The sequence below is a fragment of the Apium graveolens genome, chromosome 7, assembly GCF_009905375.1.
Source record: "Apium graveolens cultivar Ventura chromosome 7, ASM990537v1, whole genome shotgun sequence".
NCBI classification, from domain to species: domain Eukaryota; kingdom Viridiplantae; phylum Streptophyta; class Magnoliopsida; order Apiales; family Apiaceae; genus Apium; species Apium graveolens.
The window spans coordinates 211,185,974-211,205,631 of NC_133653.1; the positions used below are offsets into that span (position 1 = coordinate 211,185,974).

Sequence of the window (19,658 nt, forward strand, 5' to 3'; positions counted from 1 at the left end):
TCCCAGAAACAATAATCAACAATCAAAATAATTAAACAGTTATTCAAACTCAAAAATGAATTTAAGGAAATAATTTTAAAAATTGAAATTAATAAATAATCCACCTTATTCGAAGATTTTGGTATGAAATCGACCGTCTCGATACGAGCTTCACAATGGTACTAAGAACGCAAACAACAGACTCCTGGTTTGATCAGAATGCTAGATTCTTTGAATTCGGAATTTCGAAAGTAAAAATTAAACTAAAATTACAGAGAAACTGATATATATCTTTCTACAGGTGATAAGTGGAATTTATATCCACTTAGAACACTTCATAAAGGCTCGAATTGGTAATTTGTACTCAAGTGATTTATGTTTTTGATGTGGTTTGTAGTGTTTTGCATTTTAGGGTATATTTAGAAAAAGGAATAGATTTTACATTATTTCTATGCTAAAAGGATGTTAGGATGGAGACTCAGGAGTTAGCACAAGAAACCAGCACGAGAAGGTCAAGAAAACAGAAAAAATCAGATTTTCCAGAAGGTCAGGGAAGCCGCGCTAGTCTTGAGGGCGGCCACGCCCAATTGTCAGAAACTCAGGGCGGCCGCGCTGGATTTGTGGGTGGCCGCGCTATATCGAATTTCAGGAATCCTGATTCTATTATAAGATTAATTTGCTAGACTCCTGATATGTTGGGCCGGTATTTAAAGACTTTTAAAAGACGTTTTTCAGATAGAAGATCAAGAAGATAGCAATAAGAAGACCTAATAGCACAATACAATGAAGGAGAAGAAGATCTTGTTTATACTTGTGATTCTTTGCTAAAGTTATAATCTTGGGTGCTTGTTTTCTTTGTTGTTTGAACCTAATACTATTGTTAACGTACTTTGTTATTATCATTTAGTTATTTGAGACCTATTTTATCTTAGTTATTTACCATGCTTTCATTGGAACCCATGGTGATGATGAGTTTGGTTATGAACTAATCATTGTCATGGGGTTCTAACGGATTTACTTATGGATTTCTATAGTTAATTGTTTTGATACCTAAGTGTGTGGTGATTGTATGATATCCTAGTTTTGGTTGTGCGTATTCGTCTTATGTGCATCATGAACATATAAGATAGTTTGTTAATCTCTATTGAAGCGACAGTGAATATAGAGATTTAGAACTTGCCATGCTAGCATAGGTTCATGTATTTATTATGAATGATTCGTAGGTAATTTTAACAATCTTACTTGCCATATATAATCATGATAGATAACTTGTTCATTAAACCTTTATGTTGTCAAATTCTATAGACATATAGGGTCTCAACATAATTGGTGTCTATTCAGCTTCTATCTCTTTTGTGGATGTCTGGTAGTAGGGTATTCGTACAATGAAAGTTGGCATTTATTAGTTTCGTGTTATCTGATTAGTTGTCATCACTATTGCATGCTAAGGCTAAGAACAATGACTTTTAATGAAGTATTTAATGAAGTTATAATCCCATGTTTGTCTCATATAGTTAATTCAATCACTTTTATTCTTAGTTAATTGCATGTTAGTTTAATCTTAGTTATAAACATCTTAACTTGTTATTGTCTTAGCATTGAGCAATAGCCATACCATTGTTGCATAGGTGCATAATCTTAAGTTAACTAAAAAGAGTATTTGTGGGTACGAATCTGAATTATATCTTATACTACTTGCGAACGCGTATACCTGTGTGTAATTTTAGCGCGTGTTTTCGCCCTAACAAGTTTTTGGTGCCGCTGCCGGAGACTCGGTGTTAAATTTAATTTATGTGCTTATCATCAGTGGTCGTTGAAGTTCACTGAACTCAGATTATTTTCTTACAATGTTTACTTTTATCGTGTGTTCATGTACTCTAGTCTTTATTACAATGGGAGATCAAGCAGTGAATTCGAAGGCTTTGATGGATTACTCTTAACCAAAGATCAATGACATTCAGTCTAGAATTATCAGACCAGCCATTGCGGCTAACACCTTTGAAATCAAGTCTAGCATGATTTAGATGGTGCGGAATTCAGTTAGTTTGGGGGTTCTCCAATGGAAGATCCCAACATGGATATTAGAGATTTCATCGAGATCTCCGACACTTTCAAGTTCAACAATGTTTCTGAGGATGCTATAAAGCTGAGGCCTTTTCCATTCTCTCTGAGGGATAAAGCTAAGTGCTGGTTACATTCTCTACCAGCAGGTTCTATCACCACTTGGGAGGATCTTGCTTTGAAGTGTCTAACTAAATTCTTCCCTATGGCGAAGACAGCTGCAATCGGAAACACTCTCACTCAATTTGTGCAGCAATCGGGAGAATCTTTATGTGAGGCTTGGGAGCGCTACAAGGAGATGCTTGGGAAGTGTTCTCATCATGGAATTCCTAATTGGATGATCATCAATTACTTCTATAACGGTTTGGGAGTACAGTTAAGACCCTTGCTCGATACAGCATCAGGTGGAGAATTATGGGCAAAGAGCTATGAGGAAGCTTATGATCTAATTGAACTGATGGATGCTAATAAATATCATAATCCAACCCAGAGATTGCCATATGGCAAGGTAGAAGGAGTTCTTAAAGTGGATACAGCTACGACTATCACTGCTCAGCTAAAGGCGATAGCTATGAAAATCGATTCTCTGGCCAACTATGGAGTTAATCAGATAGCCAGTGTTTGTGAGTTATGTGCAGGTGCACATGCGATGGAGTATTGTGCTATATCTTGTGAATCAGCTCAGTTTATGAGCAACTTTCAGAGGCTGCAGCAACCAGTTCCAGCCACTTATCATCCCAACAACCGCAATCATCATAACTTCAGCTGGAGTAACAATCAGAATACAATACAACAGTCGTTCCAGCAGTTTGGAAATAAGCAATTCAATCCTCCTGGTTTCTGGCAATAGTTTGTACCAAGATATCAGTTTCAGGCACAGGGGATGCAACAACAATCTCATGGAGGTCCAGGTCCATATGTTAATGAAAAATCTGAACTGGAGGGGTTGAGGCTCATGTACAAGAGCCAAATGGTTTCTATCATGACTTTGGAGAATCAAATTAGGCAGATTGCCAATGCACCGTTGAGTCGACCTCAAGGAACTCTTCTTAGTGACACAAAGTTCCAGGTAAGAGGAAAGCAAAATATCTGGTGAACACCATCACCTTGAGTTCTGGAAGGGTCGTAAGCCCCCAAATTTAGCAAGACGAAGAGTCTTAAAATTATGTCCAGAATGCAGGTGCGTCTGCACCCTTGCCAATTCCAGAAAATGAGATTGTAGCTGAAAAAGTTATGTATAAGGATGACGAGGTAGAATCGAAGAAGAAAGCTATTGCAAACAATTCTCCTGAGGGTAATATAGGGGATAAATAAGTCTATTCACCTCCGCCATTTCCTAAAAGGTTGCAGAAGCAGAAGTTAAATAAGCAATTTGCTAATTTCTTGGAAGTTTTCAAGAAACTTCACATCAACATACCTTTCGCTGAAGCTCTTGAACATATGCCTAGCTATGCGAAGTTTATGAAAGGTATTCTCTCTCGGAAAGTGAAGCTCGATGACTTAGAGACCGTTGCTCTTACGGAGGAATGTAGTGTTATGCTGCAACAGAAGTTGCCTCTGAAGCTTAAAGATCCTGGAAGCTTCACTATTCCTTGCACCATCGGAAACTTGTCATTCGACAAGTGTTTATGTGATTTGGGAGCTAGCATCAATCTGATGCCTTTGTCTATCTTCAAGAAGTTTGGTTTACCTTATCCAAAGCCTACATATATGTCCTTACAGTTGGCCGATCGTTCTATTACATATCCACGAGGCATAGTGGAGGATGTCTTGGTTAAAGTGGAAAAACTCATATTCCCTGCTGTTTTTGTAATTCTGGACTTTGAGGAAGACAAAAAGATTGCCATTATCTTGGGAAGACCATTCTTGGCTACAGGCCGAACTATGATCGATGTGCAAAAATGAGAGCTTACAATGAAGGTTCAAGATCAAAAGGTCACTTTTAATGTGTTCAAGGCAATAAAGTTACACACGAATAAAGAGGAGTGCTTTAAAGTAGAGCGGGTTGACTCTGTCGTGAATTCGGAGCTTGAACAATTTCCAAAGTCAGATACCTTAGAGAGATCCTTAATAGGGGAATCAGTTATTGAAGATGAAGAAGGAGCAGAGCAACTGCAGGTTTTGAATGCACCTCCGTGGAAGAGGAAGTTGGATATGCCATTCGATTCTCTTGGGTTAGCTGAGCTGAAAGATTCTGAGGAGCGTTTTCAACCATCTATTGAAGAAGCTCCCACACTTGGGTTCAAACCGCGGCCAAATCATTTGAATTATGCATTTTCAGGTGCACCCCCTGACAAGGGGTTGGAATATATCTATGATAATCTAAAGGGTGACCGGCCGGTTCCTCCCGTGCTTACAGAGGGTCCCTCTCGTGCAACACAGATAGTTGATAGGTTTGGTCTTGGTGATGCGCATTATAGAAGGTTGATTCGGCGTATTGAGGCCATGCATGACATCCACCGACGTTTAGCTGAAGATTTGACACACGCTCTTGGTACTGTTTTCTGAGACATTGGTATTGAGGTTGATTGACCACCTGATCCTCCACCCGAAGAGGGTGATCCTCCCGACGACTAGGTATGCCTTGAATCATTATTATTACCTTCAATGAGGACATTGAAAATTTTAAGTTTGGGGGGGTGATAATGTAAGGATTAGTAGTGTGTGTGTCCATATAGATTTATATAGATTCATGTTACATGTTTAGTTGTATTTCATTCATATTTTTGCATGATTATTCATATAGGACATTTTTATTTGTGTTTTATGTGAGTTCATATAGTTGGATGTGCATGCATATAACATGATCCCTTAGGTTGAGCTGTTTTTGATTGATAAGTTGATGTTAATTTGAGTGTGGTGATGACGAATATTGGGTTCTTTAAGTCTAATGATTTGATTTGCATTGTCAAGATTTTTTTTTCACAAGTCTTATATGATTGCTTTTGAGCTAGATCATGATCATATTTGTTTGATTGTTGAGATTTAATCACTTGTTTATATCAAAAATTTCTGGTATTCTCGTAATGACAAAAAGAACACTGAATTTTAATCTGGAGAGAAACTTGGATTTCATTGCTAGTTGTGAATAGGGCTAGGCGTCAAATGGCTAGTAGCCGACTCATAATTTATGAGTAGTCTAGGGATGAATGAGATGGTGCGAAACACACTCATTCAGAAATTGTTTAAAGAAAGAAAGAAAAAAAAAGAAAAAAAAAGAAAAGAAAAAGAGTATGCGTTTATGCATAATTGATCAAGGGTGAGCTCTTTAATACTCGAATTATTAAGTTCTAGGGGACTTTGTGCCTAGTGACCTAAGGCTTTTATAGTATGGGATCCGCTAACCTAACGCCCATTACATGGGTATTATTGCATAAATCTTTTATGGACCTCATTCATTACACGATCAAATAAGCATCTTTGTTATATGTTCAATAATAGCGTGAATCCTTGTATAACTCTAGTAGGAAGGAGGTGATGTGAGTCATTATGTGTTTAACGTCTATTTTGTTTATAAACTTGTGATTGTTTTGATGATAGATAAGTTATGGTTAGTGATCTAGTATCAAGAGTATATCTATTAAGCATCCACACACACACATTTCTGGTTTTTGAGTTGGTTTGTGGGGTTTATTCAAACTCTGTTTAAAGTCATTGCATTCGTAGAGGCATTCCGAGGGGATCGATTGCGTTATCATTTAGTTGCATTCACGTAGTTGCATTCATATATTTTTATTTTGTTCTTTGAGTCTGTTTATGCTTGAGGACAAGCATCGATTCAAGTTTGGGGGTATGATAAGTGGAATTTATATCCACTTAGAACGCTTCGTAAAGGCTCGAATTGGTGATTTGTACTCAAGTTACTTGTGTTTTTGATGTGTTTTGTACTGTTTTAAATTTCAGGGTATATTTGAAAGAAGGAATATATTTTACATTGTTTCTATGCTAAAAGGGTGTTAGGATGGAGCCTCAGGAGTTAGCACAAGAAACCAGCACGAGAAGGTCAAGAAAACAGAAAAATTCAGATTTTCCAAAAGGTCAGGGCGACCACGCTAGTCTTGAGGGCGGCTGCGCCCAATTGTTAGAAACTCAGGGCGGCCACGCTAGATTTGAGGGTGGCCGCGCTATATCAAATTTCCGGAATCCTGATTCTATTATAAGATTGATTTATTGGACTCCTGATTTGTTGGGCTTGTATTTAAAGACTTTTAAAAGACGTTTTTCAGATAGAAGAGCAATGAGATAGCAGCAAGAAGACTTAATAGCACAATACAACGAATGAGAAGAAGATCTTGTTTTTACTTGTGATTCTTTGCTTAAGTTGTAATCTTGGATGCTTGTTTTCTTTGTTGTTTGAACCTAATACTATTGTTAATGTAATCTGACACGCGTCCAGATTGCGGATCGATTCATATAATTGCCTTTTAAACTTATAATAATTATTAGAAAAATGTCATGATCCTTGCAGGACTAAAATTAATACCTACTACACAATAAATCATGGCAACACATTTTAAATTTAATTAAACAAAGAATATTTATTATATATATCATAAAATATGTACGAAAATTTCCCGCTTATTACAATTGGAGTATTTTGTAACTTCACCTTTTTAAGCTTATATCCAGCAAGTAATTATCTTACACTTGATAAAGATTTTCAGTAAGTTATCGATTCAAATACTTGCATTATTGATTAAACTATATATTATCTTGCGAGCTGTAATGCTCACTCTTGCTTCATTTCTTCATCACACAACAACAACTAGGCAAGATGAACATGACCAAGCTCCCAATTCGCGAACAGATTATAAATGTTCCGCAGTTTCCTGTAGGCGTTGATGCCGCTATGGCCAAGGTAAGACCTACCAATAGGCTAGGCTTTCAACCTTGATTTACCAGACTTATATATATTTATGATTTGTAATAATTACACAGGATATGTAAATTTATTCAGAAGCCCTTGTGAGGTGTTATGACTTCTAATTGTGGAATGAAATGTGTAAAGCATAATGTAATGTAACATGTAATCGAGGAATTATAACTCAACATGAAAACAGAAACAGATAAACAATATTAAAATGTGAAGCACAGGAACCCTAGAGATGAAGACATGATACATATAAAGAATCAAAAGATTTAAATGACCCTCTAAGTCCACACTCAGGTCATGGGAATAAGTTCATTAACATGTTCAAGCCTCCATGAAGAATAAGACATCAAAGGACTTCCAGAAGTGTTTACATGGTTTATTTTAGAGTATTGAAGATCAGGGGTTCAGTGTCTGAAGCTAGAAATAACTTTCAAAAATATATCGGCTCTATAGTGCAAAAGGAACTGAATTATATCAACTCATGTTACTTGTTTGTGAACCAGACCAGTGCACTAAACATCAACAAATATAGAAGAGATTTAATTCAGAAACACAAAAAATTTAGAGTTGATACAGCTACTGGAGACAAGGAAATTTCTCTAAGGCAAATACTAGTCGCAGGTTGATCTATAAGTCGCAGGTTGTACTACTAGTCGCGGGTTGGGTGATCAGTCACAGCTTGGTACAACTAGTCGCAGGTTAACATCAGTCGCAGGTTGGGAATGCAAGTCGCAGGTTAATTCTAAGTCGCAGGTTGAGACAATGTCGCAGGATGATCTCTTGGTCACAGCTTAGAGTTACTAGTCGCAAGTTAATGTTTTACTTGTCGCCTGTTAGTACTTTGAATAACTTCAAGATTGATTTGCAGCATAAACAAGGATAATATGTGGTGTATAATATGCCACTTGTCCAAAGTTTTGTGAATTCTACAAAAGGAAGCAATTGAAGTAAAAATCAGTTGGTTATCTTCTTCAGCTTTCAACAGAGTGTTTACGGGAGCTCCATTAAAGAACCTCATTTAATAAGCTTGTAAACATAATGTTATGCTGCTGAATTTATTGTAGCTAATCAATACATTGATTAGATTGTAGCAACCTCAAGGTTTATATTAATAAAATGATATATTCCTCGAATTATTTTGTGTCTATTTGATTCCGTACTTTTAATGAAGAACTTGAAACGAATCGAAAAAGATTGTAGGTATCGTATTCAACCCCCACTTCTATGATACTTTGGGACTAACAATTGGTATCAGAGCTTTTTGATTGACATACAAATCAAGATCCGGAGAAAGAAACAAGTTCTTATAAAAATTTCTTGAATTTTTTTAATTTTCAAAAATTTTCATTTCTGGAAATTTTTGAACTTTAAATAATTTTAATTCCGCCAAGATGATGAACAACCAAAGAATTGGAAGTATCAAGGTTCCCCCATTTGACAGAGATAATTACAACCTATTGAAGAAAAAGATGATGTTGTTTATGAAAGCTTCGAATCCACTTTACGTTGGGATTTTACTGAATGGCCCTTATGTCCCGATGGAAGTAGTTGTTGAATCCACTACTACAGCTGGTGTGAGAATTCCTTCCTCAGCTACTCCCAGGGATCCGTCTAAATATATGGAGACTGACAAGGAGTTGATAAATCTGGACACAAGTCTTCAACTCATAATTGTGGAATCGACCGATAATGATACGAGTCATCAGCTTCTAGGATGTAATAGTGCAAAGGATATGTGGGATACCATTGAGCTTTTAATAGAAGGTACAGAAGAAGTCAAAGAAAACAGGATGGATATTCTGACGACTCAGTATGAGGCATTCAAACTTCAACCCGGAGAAACACTGTCTTTACTCTTTGAGAGAGATACAAGACTGTTAAGTGAATTAAAGCTGCAAGGGAAAGTTTATCCTATACGAGAGTCTAACAGGAAGTTTATGCTGACGCTCCTAGTTCATCTGGAACAAAAGAACACATCAATCAGGGAAAGAGTTGATTTTATTACTATATCCTTAGATGTAATCTATGGTAAGCTAAGAACTCATGAACTGGAGCAAGAGCAAAGAGCTATTATCTTTGGACCTGGTTCTATTGACAGTAAGAGTACAACACTTGCAAAAACCACTGCACTTATAGTTCGTGAACCTGAAACCCAAGAAGACAAGGCTGCACCCTCCTCAACAATCAAGGAAATTGTCGTAGCTGAAATTGCTCATGGTGAGCCAGAGGATGAAAGTGAGTTCTAAACTCAGGAAGAACTTGAACAGTTAGAGGACAAATCTATGGCATACATGGCTGCAAAATTTAGTCATGTTAGATTCAGAAGGAAGCCCAACTATAAACCAAGGGGTTCATCAGGGAGATTTCAGAAATGAAGCTACTCATCAGGGTCAAGCTCCAGAGGAGGCTATAAGTCAAGTTGGGTAGACAAGAGCAAAACAAGATGTTACAATTACAATGAGTTAGGTCACTTTGCATCTGATTGCAGATAGCCCAAGGTAGCAAAAGCAAATGATTCCTATGAAAATAAGGAAACTTATGAAGATCTGAAAAGGAAGAATGAGAAGTTGAAACAGAGGCTTAATGCTTATGTGGTTAAGGAAAAGGGAAGAGCATACATTGCTGAAGGAAAAAGCTGGGATGATACTGATTCGGATAAAGAGGAAGAGTATGTAAATCTGGATCTTATGGCAGACTCTGTAGAGGAATCATCATAATCATCTCAGGTTCCTGAACTTACCACTATAGATATGTCTGTATCTGAATACAAATCTACTGTGCATGAACTTACTTTAGAACTGTATAATGTTCATACAAGCATGCTTGTATATAAAATTAAAAATGATAAGTTAGTTCTTAAAGCTGAAAGTTTAATCTCTAGGAATGAAGAACTAAAATTGCTTGTAGTTGGCTTAGAAGACCTTAAACAAAAGAATGAATATTTAGAGAATAAGGTTAAGTGCAATGCAGACATAGAAGCCATTTTTAGAACCCAAATTGCTGACCTAGAAAAGAAGTTACAGGCGTTTAAGAATGCAGCTTTGACTCAGAAGGAGATAATAGATAGTCAAAGATTTAAATCTAAGACTTTAATAGGACTTGACTATTCTAAGCTGAATAGTAAGAAACATAGTGGTGCATCTGAGATAAACATGTTTGTTTCAAAAAAGGTTCCATATGTTATTAAGGATATTGTATCTCCATTCTTCACTGAGTCTATTTCAGAAACTTTGGATGAAGTAAGTTTTCTAATCAATGAGGAATTGATTACTAAAGATAGAGAGAAGGTAGAGGAATCCCCTAAGACTTCTAAGGCTCCAGCTAGTAAAGCTCAATCCATAGTTGACCTAGGTGATAAGGTGAATAAGAAAGAACCTGACACACTTAAGAAACAGACCCAATAGTTAATTCTAAAACTGGTGAGAGTGCTAAGGTTAAAGCTAAGAAAAATAGGAATGGCAAAGTAGGTAGTAACAAGAAATCTGATTTTGCATCTTCCTCATCTATATCTAGAAAGTTATATAATAATTGCAATTCTGTTGCATACCTTACACATGCATGCACAAAAGTTAAAGTAGAATCTGTTGCAACTTCTAATAATCCTGCCATGCCTAACATGCTTAGTTTTCATGAGCCATGTGGCGTAGTTGGATGTATGCCATGTGCATTTGTTACCATGTCTAAATATTTCAAAGCTTTTCATGAAACTGCTAGCACTTGCACTGACACTAAGACAAGCATGAGTAATAAGCACACACGGGCTAAGACTGTAGTACCTCCTATCTCTAAGTCTAACAACTCTGATGAGACTAGCACTGAGAAGGAGTCAGTCAAAATGAAAGCTAAGCCTGTCAAGGTTTCATTTATTGATCCTGTTTCTACCTCTAAAGCTTCAGGACCCAAGAAAACTTGGGTACTAAAGACTTCTTAATCAATCTGTATTTGCAGGGTAAGGTAAGAAAGGAAAAGATCATGTGGATTCTGGATAGTGGTTGTTCTAGACACATGACCGGAGAAAAGTCCATGCTCACAGGTGTGGTTGAAAAAGTTGGCCCTATAGTTACCTTTGGAGATGACAACAAATGATTCACTAAGTGATATGGCAACTTGGAGATTGGGAATGTCATCATTGAAAACATCTCTCTTGTGGAAGGATTGAAGCATAATCTTCTGAGCGTTAGTTAGTTTTGTGACAAATGATACAATGTTGATTTCAGGCCAGAAAGATGTTTGATCACTCACAAGAAAGATGAGAAGCTTGCTTTACAGGGAGTAAGGAAAGGTAATTTGTTCATAGCTGACTTGAAGTCTACCTGTGATGGAGTAATGAGATATTTCTACAGCAAAGCTTCATTTAAAAGATATTGGCTATAGCACAAGAAGCTCTCGCACTTAAACTTCAATACAATGAACTCTCTGGTTAAGAGAGAATTGGTGAGAGGACTACCACAGATGGAATTTTGTCAAGAAGGACTCCGTGAAGCATGTGAAAAAGGGAAATCAAAGAAAATATCACACAGAAGCAAGGAAATGACAAGCATAATTGAACCTCTTCAGTTAATTCACATGGATTTATTTGGTCCAGTGAATGTGTTGTCACTATCAAGGAAAAGATATGCTTTAGTGATAGTCGATGATTACTCCAAGTACACATGGGTGTTGTTCTTGCAATCAAAAGATGAAGCACCTCAGTAGATAATAGATCATATAAAGAAGATTGAGATGGAAGTGAAATTACCTGTCAAAAAGATTAGATTAGATAATGGGACAGAATTCAAGAATGCATTTCTAAATGAATTCTGTACATAAAAAGGTATTTCGAGACAGTATTCAGCCCCAAGAACTCCACAGCAAAATGGAGTAGTAGAAAGGAAGAATCGTACCTTGGTTGAAGCAGCAAGGACTATGCTAAGTGAATCAAGACTTCCTACTTACTTCTGGGCTGAAGCTGTCAACACAACGTGTTACACTCAAAATCGTACCCTGATTAATAAAGATCATGACAAGACCCCTTATGAGATAATGGCTGACAAGAAACCAACACTGAAATACTTTCATGTGTTTGGTGCTAAATGCTTTGTGCTGAAGGAAGGAAATGAGCATCTGGGAAAGTTTGATGCTAAAGTAGAAGAAGGCATATTTCCTGGCTATTCTCTGGAATCTAAAGCTTACAGGGTTTATATGATTACTGATCAGAAGGTGATTGAAAGCCTTAATATAACATTCGACGACACCAAGCTGGCAAGCCTGCAAAGAGAAAAGGAGTCTGAATCTCTAGAATTTGAAAATCTGTCAAATGATCCTTCGGATATAGAAGAACCTGAGATTGCTAGAGCTATACCTAGAGTACATGCCAATGCTGATTCTGGATCAAGTGGTGGTAATGGTGGAAATAATGATTATGATAATCATACATGAACACCTTCAAGAACTACTACACAAAGATCAGAATCATCAAGTCATGGTGGCAGCAACCCAGGGGGAGCAGGAAGAGGATCTATAGTTCACACTCAACATCATGCTGAACAAGGGGAAACATCAAGATCTTATCTGCCTCGACAAAGAGTTTGGAACAGAGACCATCCCTTTGAACTGATTATTGGTGATCCTGACACAGTAGTAAGAACTAGACATGCCAAATAGAATGAATGTCACTTTTCAGGGTTTCTTTCAGAAATGGAACCTAAGAAAGTGGATGAGGCACTTGAAGATCCAGATTGGGTTATTGCTATGCAAGAAGAACTCAATCAGTTTGAGAGGTAGAAGGTATGGAAGCTGGTACCCCGACCAAAGGACAAATTAGTGATAGGCACTAAATGGGTATTCAGGAACAAGTTAGATGAATATGGAATTGTAAAGAGAAACAAGGCCAGATTGGTAGCTAAAGGTTACTCTCAAGAAGAGGGGATAAATTATGATGAAACCTATGCACCAGTAGCTATACTTGAGGCAATCAGGATGTTTCTAGCATTCACAGCACATTCAAATTTCAAAGTTTATCAAATGGATGTGAAGAGTGCATTCCTGAATGGGGAGCTAGAAGAAGAAGTGTATGTGGAACAACCTCCAGGTTTTGAAGATCCAAATCTGGCTGATTTTATATACTTTCTATTCAAAGCCCTATATGGTCTTAAGCAAGCTCCAAGGACATGGTATGACACTCTCTCTGAATTTTTACTTGAAAATGGTTTTACTAGAGATGTTATAGATAAAACTCTGTTTCATAAAATGCATAAATCTGATATGATATTAGTTCAAGTATATGTTGACGATATTATATTTGGTTATACTAATGATGATTTTGAAAGAGATTTTCTAAGCTAATGCAGAGTAAGTATGAAATGAGCATGATGGGAGAGTTGAACTACTTTCTTGGATTACAAGTGAGTCAAAGGAAAGATGGTATATTCATTTGTCAATCTAAGTATATCAGAGAACTTCTTAAGAAGTACAATGTGGAAGATTCAACTCCGGCAAAAACTCGAATGCCAACAGCCACTAAGCTTGATCAGGAAAAACTGGTAAGAAAGTTTACATCACAAGCTACAGAGGTATGATAGGCTTATTACTTTATCTCACAGCAAGTAGGCCAGATATTATGTTTGCAATATGCTTATGTGCTAGATTTCAAGCTGAACCAAAAGAGTCTCATCTTATAGATGTTAAAAGGATATTTAGGTATCTTAAGAGAACTCCAAATCTTGGTATTTGGTACCCTAAAGGTACAGGTTTTAACCTAGTTGGCTATACAGATTCAGATTTTACAGGTTGTAAGATTGACCGGAAAAGTACCTCAAGAAGCTGTCAGTTTCTTGGAAGAAGATTGGTATCATGGCATAGCAAGAAGAAGCACTCAGTATCCACATCAACTGCTGAACTGAATACATAACTGCTGGAAGCTGTTATGCCCAAATCTTGTGGATGAGGAACCAACTCCGGGATTATGGTCTGTTGGTATCGAAGATCCCAATATTCTGTGAAAATACAAGTGCTATAGCAATCTCAAACAACCCAGTTCAACACTCAAGAACAAAGCATATTGATATCAGGTATCACTTTATGAGAGAGCATATCACAAATAGCACTATGGAATTATATTTTGTACCCACAGAGGATCAAATTACAGACATCTTCACAAAACCACTTGATGAAAACACTTTCTCTAAGTTCGTTAGTGAACTTGGAATGTTAAATATTTCTAATTGATAAATTAGAAATCAATAACTGCAATTTGACTCAAATAAATCCACTTGTTATTTAATGTCAATATTCTAAGGACATTTGGATTTATGTGTCATTATTTAGTTCTCGTATTTCAAATATTTGTGTGATTGTATCTAGTTGATAAATATTTAAGCACACTCATATTCATAAATTGCAGCATAATTTTGGTTTAACTATTTGAGAATTTATCAATTCAATGATAAAAGTTTCAATAGTGATAAATCAAAGTTGTGATTTATTGTAGCATAATTTAATTCATAAAAATGCAGTTTTATCAAATAAATGATAATAATTGTAGCATTACGAATAAAATTATGAATATTCAATAAAATGGATTTTAGATCATTTTATATTTAAAGAATTCATTTTATTGATATTTTTATAGCAGCACATTATTTATTTTGAGTTTATTAAATATTTTTCTGAAAAGAAGAATTTTGATAAAATCTAAAAATAAGGAAATGTGAAACGTAAAATCAGTTTAACTGCCAACCTACGACATTCATTTTGTTAGTCACGGGTTGTGAGTTGGTATGTGCTTTAATGAGCAACCTGCGATATAAGTTACTAGTCACAGGTTGCAACATAAATTATTTTAAGGATCAACCTACGACGTACAAGTTGTTAGTCGCAGGTTGACACTTGGAAGAATTTGTGTATCCAACCTGCGAAGTTCACATTGCTTAGTCGTAGGTTGTGGAATGCATTCAATTCAAACAAGCAACCCGTGACGTACACTTTGTTTAGTCGCAGGTTGAGGCAAATCAAAGATAAGTATGTCCAACCTGCGATGTACAATTTGTTAGTCGCAGGTTGACACTTAGGTGTTTTTTTGTTTTTTTTGCATTCCTTTCATGATTTTTAGACCTGTGTGTATATATACCCCTCTTATACTGTCGCCACTTAACTTTCAGTTTATATATACACACAAAGCACTAACAGCAAGAGAAGAGGCCCAAATTTTAATTGATTTAAAAACATACCAAAACTCTGTCAAATTTTAGTTTGATTACAGAATATTGTTACCCAGACTTGGACCTTTCCGTTGACTGTAAAATCAGGTGTTTTCATAGGTTAAATAGAGAGATCTAAGCTTTCGGTTAACTAGCTTTAAGGCTGTGTTTGGATGTGCTTTTTATATCACTTAATTTAGCAATTTGGTAATCTATGGTTCCTTAGTAATTGTTTATCATTCAATAATTTGTGTGTTCGATATTAGTTTATTGCATTATTTTTTAGTGCATAATTGATTTGTTTTATAATCAATATTTTGTTCTCATTTTTCAAAAATTATGGGGGCTAATATTCAGATTTTAAAAACAAATTTTTTCTCGATTATAAGACGCGATCCAACTCAGTTAGGTGATTTTGAAAAATGGATCCATTTTTTAAACGAGCATTCGATTGTGCATTATACCTTAATTACTAATGTCCCACTGAATATTGAGCTCTTCAGACATATTCACAGTACAACACAAGATATATCAGATGAACACATGGTAGGATTCTCATTCCTCATCGGTGATGAAACAATACAAATCACCGAGGATGATCTTAATGAACTTTTGCAATTTCCTCGGGATGATTTTGAACAAGCACCAGGTGAAGAGGAACTGATCACTTTCTTCAGAGACATCCACAATAATATGCCAAATAACATATTTCCCAAACACTTAAACAAGAGCCATCTAAAAAAACCTTGGAACTTATTCTCCAATGTTTTATCCTTCTGTATGTCTCCCAAGACTGGTGGATTTCATGGAATCACTCAATTCATGAAGGTCGTTGGTGTAGCTGTTGCTAGTAATCTACGGATCAACTTTGGGAAGAAGCAGTTCACAGTGAGGACATGGAACCATCTGCAGAATTAACCTCCAAACTGGTGTCTACCCTGATAAGAAAGAATCCTTATCCAAACAATAACGACATCTTCGTAATAGAATTCATGCAAGAATTCTTTGACCCCATTGCTGAAACATCTGCCTCTGAGTCTGAAGAAGCTCAAGTCCCTGAGGATCAAGCCCCTACTACTGTGAATGAGGATGTTAAAGGAGTAGAAGCTGACCAAGAAATGAATCCTCAGAAAGTTCCTGATGCTCAACCAATGAACATTGATCAAAAACCTATAGTTGTTGAACAGCCAGAAAAGGTTTCTGAACCTGAAGTTGCTGAATAACAAGCCGAAGCTGAGTCACACCAATCAGAAACTAATATTTACAGACCAGACTTTACAGGTATGAATGAATCTTCTATGAGCACTACTTTTGATGATCTAATAGATATAGATTCACTCAATCTTGTTGAATTTTGCACACAACTTGCTCACGAGCAATTACAAGTAGGAGGCGGTGAATTTATTTTCCCGCAAATTCATAACCACCCTCTAAAGCCAATACATACATCTAAAAATTTGTTAGCTAAAACCCTGGAGTAAAAGGATCCTATAGAAATAGAGGGAGAAACTGTACATGATGCAGCAAATAGGGAAGGTACTTTGAGTGAACCCACAACTCTGTCTCCAATGAAGCAAAGTAGTATCCCCACTGAGACAACTGTAACCTCCCATATATCTTCTCAAAAGGATACAATGGCTGAAAAGGCAGATAAACAGTCACTGGATCCATCTTCTCAACAAGGTGGGTCTATTGAAATTTGCTCGTCGGCCACGACATCCTGTAATGAGTCAAACACCCTCTCCAATATTCAAGCTCTTGAAGTGTTAAATGAGTCGATTAAAAGAGCTCTTTTTGATGAGGAAGTATTGATGGTAATAGGGCATTCAACCATTTTACGGTTAGAATATCATGTTCAAGGTCCTTCAATGGATCAACTACCTTCACAGGGGTTAGGAGAGAGTGTTGTAATTGCTTCCACATCTAGCACAACACTTACCTCCCCAGGAATAATAAACCTAGATGCATCTGCGGATAGGGGATCCGACATAGGTGCGGATCGGCAACCCATTGGCAATGAACCAGATTCAACTAGTGAGCCTAAGGGGAAAGTGTCTTCACAGACACTAGAGGTCACTGAGGAACAGATTCCCCATATGACGGCCTCAGTGACCCTCCCAGAGATTCCAACTCTGGATCAGTCATCTCATGATGACAGGCAACTTGTCTTACACAAGGATCGGGAATTGTGACCTCCCATTGCACCACTCCTGACCTCCTTAAGGATGGCTCCAGTGTGTTCTATAGGTACATTTTCTCAACCTCAGAGCTATGAGCAGAGTGTATCCGTGAGGATGAGTGACATACCAATCCCTAAACCGAGTGAAAGAGTGTTGAGTGATACACTGTGAGAAGCCCGTGAGACACCTACATCCCAAACAACACTTATAGACCTGTCACAGTATGTCACGAAATCTTACCTTGAAGAGCAGTTAGCCTTTAAAGAAAGCTATCTTAAAGAACAACTGGCTCTCAAGGATTAGTATCTCAATAATGAAATGTTTGTCAGTGATCATCAGATTGCACATCTTTTCAAACAACTTGAACTTTAACAAGCATCATTTGCTAGTTTACGGGAATTCGTGGACCAATCTCTCACTCAATCTGGGAAGGGAAAGGCAATTTCGAATACTGAGCCAAAGATCTCCGTTAGCAAGCAAGCACCAATCCCCGTCTCCACTGAAACAGCTCTTGCCAGTATTGAGCCAAAGACCTCATTTAGCAAGCAACTGTCTATTTCAGAACCGTTGTCTCAAGAGATTCCTATCTTGTTCTTGCCTGATCAATCAACCCCAGCTCTAAAGGATAATGCAACTGAGGGGGAGAAAAGGGTGGAGCAAGAAAAAGTAGCTGCAACTATGAACTTTAATCAGGATGCTTTTCAAACAGCTGACTATGGTTATGATGAATTTGGAGATGAAATTCAGGAAGAAGAGGAGGAGAGGATTGATGAAAGAGTGTTGTTAAGAACGAGACATGCTGCTGAGAAGAGTTCCTCATTTCAGGGGGAGCATTCAATTCTAAAACAAGATCTCCTAAGAAAAGTCATTTCGACTCAAAAGGATCTTCTTTCGGAGATATATGCTCCAAAGCCCCTGTTCTCAAAGTATGAATTGGAGGAAGGAGAAATAGATGAAAGCGATGTTCCTGAGGGTTTTTGAACCAAGAGTTGAAGCAGTGGTTACTAAAGAGAGAAAAGTCATAACTGAGGATGAAGAATTTGAAGATGAAGATGCTTTCCCGGATGATTGTTTGCACTATGGATGCTCTGAAAAGTTCAATCGATCCTATCAAGAAATTCAAGAGGATTTTGAAAGATCTAGAGCCAGAGTACATAGAGCAATACAAAGAAGAAAAGCTAGAGAAGCAAGAGAATCTTATCTTCGAGATAGCAGGAGAGGAAGTGAATGGAATGAGATCAAAAGGAAAATGGACAAGTCAGAAAACTATCACAAGCTAGACACTGGCAACAGGAATCTTCTGAACACTGTAGAGAAGTACAGAAAGGATTACCCAAATATTCATGAGTTTTATTCTCAGTTCGATAGGATAATCACTGGCACCACTATGAATATTCTAACAAACGGATGAAAGATTACTGTCAACCACAGAGATGGACTTCAAATGAAGATCTCTACAAGTGTCCTGAAGAAGCTAAATATAGTGGAAATGTTTGTCTTAGCTTCAAAAATCCCCTGATTAAAATTGAATGAGAATGAATACTTGTTACGACCGACATTTTGTGTAATATTATTTACGAACTCTGTATAACCTTAGAGTCAATTATAAATATATTTATTGATTGTATATTTGTGTGAACGGAATCTGCTGCATTATAAATTTCTTTATTTAAATTTTTCAAAGTGAGAGTTTTATTAATTTCTCTTATTCTTGATTTATAGAGAATATTCTTTACCATGGGAAAATTATTTTTTAAAATTATTTCATTCACAAATCACAAAATTAATCTCATAAAATTTCTAAAAATCCAAGTTATTTTATGGTACAATTTTATAATTTTTGAATTTTTATTTTATTTTATAAAAGTGAATCTTTGAAAATTAGTTGTTTAGTAATTAGCAATTTACATGGATACCCTTGCATGCAAATACCCTCCCATTCAACTTGAAGGGCTAAAAAGACAATTCCAACCCCACTAACTCTCATTTTACTAGCCAAATTACTTCTTTGTCCTTGCATGCAAAATGACCTAATCTTGCTAGAGGGTTACTTTTGTCAATTACCAACTCCACTCACATTTAGTCAAATCAAATCCATAAAACAAGCACAAGTTGTCATGATCATTTCATTTTTCACTCCACACTCCACCCTCACCTCACTCTCTCCTCCCTCTCGGCTCAACCCCCCTCTCGGCCATCCCATAGCCGAAGCCTCCACCCCCTTCTTTTCTTCATTCTTTCACTCAAACATCCATCTTATATTAAAGTAATCTTACTCCCTATATGTTGTTCATATATATTCCAAAAAGTTTAGAGTGAAAAGTTTAAGTTTTGATCTTGCATGTCATAATTTTAACTAGAACTCAAAATATAATCTTGATTATCTTG

The 19,658-nt window shown here is 36.7% G+C and overlaps 1 pseudogene; it reads right to left on the bottom strand.

Annotated features, from left to right (window-relative positions):
- Positions 1 to 2,272: 2,272 nt before the first annotated feature.
- LOC141675790 (small nucleolar RNA R71) lies at positions 2,273 to 2,367 on the bottom strand (annotated as a pseudogene).
- Between the last annotated feature and the right edge of the window lie 17,291 nt (positions 2,368 to 19,658).